This window comes from Bidens hawaiensis, unplaced genomic scaffold, assembly GCF_021521415.1.
Source record: "Bidens hawaiensis isolate Kalapana, Puna unplaced genomic scaffold, B.hawaiensis_p1.1 tig00046234_1, whole genome shotgun sequence".
In the NCBI taxonomy this organism is placed as follows: domain Eukaryota; kingdom Viridiplantae; phylum Streptophyta; class Magnoliopsida; order Asterales; family Asteraceae; genus Bidens; species Bidens hawaiensis.
This window is the reverse complement of record NW_027498259.1, coordinates 38367-42177: the sequence shown is the minus strand read 5'-3', so window position 1 is coordinate 42177 and position 3811 is coordinate 38367. Positions and strand designations below refer to the sequence as shown.

At 39.6% G+C, this 3811-nt stretch overlaps 1 pseudogene; it reads left to right on the top strand.

Annotated features, from left to right (window-relative positions):
* The first annotated feature begins 703 nt into the window (after nt 1–703).
* On the top strand, nt 704–2587 carry LOC143596326 (exocyst complex component EXO70H1 pseudogene; annotated as a pseudogene).
* Nucleotides 2588–3811: the final 1224 nt, after the last annotated feature.

Here is a 3811-nt window from a genome sequence, read left to right as displayed (position 1 = left end):
AATTCAAGACCATAAACCAAAATTGAAACTTAAAATCACTTTTATGCAGCCATCAGAAGTTTATCTGGGTGTTCATCGGGTTTTAGCATAAAGCTTTTCTCCTTTTCTCCTTGGTGTCGAATCAACAAGTGCATATCATTAAAAAGAAAGAACTTCTAAGATCGAACATGGATAAGTAAATGCTATAACCATTTGTGAGAGACATCGATAATAATAATAATAATAATTTTTATGCAAAAATAAATAAATAACTAAATAATTTCGTGAATTTTCTTTGCCTGCTGCAATTTAACAACGAACTGCATAACCGTGTTTTATCGTACAACGGACTGGTGAACACATTTCTATTTACGCTTTTATGACTTGAACTAATTTAACATCGAACTCGGTTGTGAAGAAAAGTTGTCGTACGATGAGCTGGAACATTTGTGTCTCCCACACAAAACGAATAAAAGTCAAAAACCGTTACCCAAACAGAAACTTTGTCTTTTAGATTGCGGTCTACGCTTCTTGCTTTCTCTCTCGTCTATATATACCCCACACGTCACCTTACAATATTATTATTATTCACATCCAAATTCCACATTTCATTATTTTCCTCACACACCAAAACTTTCAAATTTCATTTTAAAACATTCAACACCAACCATTCAATATTACTCATCTTTACCACTATTCATTATTAATATCACTATTCATCAACAATATGAAGAAATTTTGTTCATCTCCAATTCGATCTTCATCTTCTTTCCTAGCTCATTATCCATCTCCTTCACGATTCAGCTTACCAGCTCCCAGTAAAAGCTTATCAGACTCGGTGATGCTCCAGACTATGGAGGTCGCCAAGCCTATTATTGTCAAGTGGGACCCGGAAGTCTCGACCTACGCGAAGGTCACTTCGCTGTTCTACGAGAACCGTAGGGAGGCTTCCGAGTTTATCAAGCTTGTAAACAAGCTTCATAAAGCGATGCATGCATTAGCTGCTGAGAATTCAAACTCTGATATGCTTATCAGAGCTCAGCATCTAATGCAGATCGCTATGAAACGATTGGAAAAAGAGTTTTATCAAATTTTGTCGTTAAACCGAGCGCAATTGGACCCGGAATCCGTTTCCACTCGCTCGTCTCGTACCTCATCGAGTTTATCCGATTTCGCTGATGAATCCGATCATGATGAGATACGAGTTGCTGCGGAATTGATTACGGAGGTTGAAGATGATGCTGAAGGAGCCATGAAAGATCTAAAAGCAATTGCGGATTGCATGATTTCCTCCGGTTATGGTCGAGAATGTGTTAATATTTACAAAGTTATACGTAAATCGATTGTCGATGAAGGTATATATAAGCTTGGATTTGAGAAGTTGAAGCCTTCACATGTTCATAAAATGGATTATGAGGTTTTAAATCTCAAGATCCAGAACTGGTTGGACGCGGTGAAGATTGCGGTGAAGACGTTATTTTACGGCGAAAGATTGTTATGCGATCAAGTTTTCGCGTCGTCCGATTCGATTCGTGAAGCTTGTTACACCGAAATCACAAAAGAAGGAGCTTTAATATTATTCGGGTTCCCGGAAAATGTAGCGAAAAATAGTAAGAAGTCACCTGAAAGAATATTCCGGTCACTTGATATGTACACCGGAATAGCTGACCGGTGGCCGGAGATTGTATCAATATTCTCATTTCAGTCGACGACTGTCATCGTCAATCAAGCGCTCAACTCGCTTGTCAAACTCGGTGAGTCGGTTAGACTCGACCTCACCGAGTTTGAGACATTACTCAATAAAGAGTCGTTGAAAACCACTGTCGCCGGAGCCGGAGTACACAAGTTTACATCCGACACGATGGACTACCTCTCGCTTCTAGGGGATTACGGCGTGCTAGCCGACATATTATTAGAAACTCCGCCGCCGGAAAAAGTTCCGATGCCGGAAAATTTTTTCGATAAATCGGTTTTGGAAAACTCTCCGGCACCCACGGTGTCGTTGTGGTTAGCGTGGCTCGTATTCGTCGTTGTATGCAAACTCGATGGGAAAGCGAAGCATTACAAAGACGTGTCGCAATCGTATTTGTTTCTCGCTAATAATCATCAACATATTATTTCCAAAGTTCGATCATCGAACCTCCGATATCTATTAGCGGATGACTGGATTACTAAACGTAAGGCAGATGTAAAAACGTTCGCTGCAAATTATGAACGAGTCGCATGGGGCCACGTCATTGATGCGGTACCTAAAAACTTTAATGCGTTGACCGGAGACCAAGTCAAAGATTGTTTCAAGAGAATAAATACTGTGTTTGAAGAGACTCATAGGAAACAGTTGGCGGTGGTCATACCGAACGGTAAGCTTCGGGATGAGATTAAAGTCTCGGTTGTGAGAAAACTGTTGTCCGTGTACACAGAGTTTTACAATGTGAAGAGAGTGGAGATGGGGAAAGCGAGAAAGTATGTGGGAGTTGTGAAGTACGCGCCTGATGATATTGGGAACGCGCTTTCGGATTTGTTCTTTGGGACCGGGAGCGGGTCCGGGTTGGCTTCTGTGTCGGTTTCTTCGTCCTCGTCGGAGTCAAGAAAGTCGCTTTCTCGATGAAGAAGGTTATGTGATGCCGTACATGTTTTATTTAATAATTGTGATTTTTGCCCCCACCCGGGATTGTAGGGGATTGTATGTATGTGTAAATACAATATGTGTCCCTTTCACTTGGGAATATGAAGTACAATCGGATCGATCCGTTAATAAAAAAATTACTATTTGAGATTAGATATTAATTTTTAATAATTGTTTTATTGGATGGATTTAGAACTTTGAAGTATAAAATTTGTGGGTGACTCCATGTTTGTTGCATAGCAATCTTGTTTTTTAATTTCTTTGTTTAAATGATAAAAGTGTAACTGAAAACCAAAGTTACGTATAAAATGAGATATATATAAACGGGAAGGGTGATATATATGAGAAATCAAAATCAAATCGAAAGGCAGAATAAGAATCAGAAGGACGTGATATTATGGAGAGAAAATATTATAAAACATATGCCTGACGTGTCTTTGAATTAGTTAGCAATGTTTTAAGGATATCGAGTTCATTCATAAATCATAACTAGAACAAATATATTTTTTTTTTAGAAATGAATTATAATCCTTTCTCATAAAACCAACCAAATGATTTATATTGAAGTGGCAGGTAAGCGGGCAACAAGCTGCGCCGCAACCCCCTTTTAGATAGCAAACCCAATCCTACTAAAATGAAAGTTTTGATTCTTATGAGCCGATAAATTATTATCCATGACTTTTTGAACTCTTATATTTTCTAAAAGCACCTAACATGCAGATCGAATGTTAAAACGAGTTTTTTTTTTGGGAACGACCAACTAAGTAACGCTGGGTACTCTGTACGCGGCTCCCATCGGCTAAAGTTAGCTCGAGCCGGCCACGAGTCCGGGTGGACGGAGCCCCTAATGGTCCACCTATTGAGGGATTCCCCGGATAAAACCCAACCCCCACGCCTGCCAAACGACACGACAGCGAGGAGTCGGTAAAACCGGGTGAGATCAGGACTCGAAACCTGGCAAGCCAGGGTCATCCCTCATATCTCCCATATAAATTGATGATAGTGAGGTTTGAACCCCCTACCTCTCACTAGTAACGTGAGTACTCTACTATTGAACCACATCTAATTATATAATGTTAAGACGATTAAACACCCAACATGCTGTCTCCTTCAGATACAAGAATCTTTTTTTTAAATAGGAAAAAATGATCACCTAAAACTGTTTCTTGGAGAGAGAAAAAGACTTGATGGTTTCTTGGTGAATTA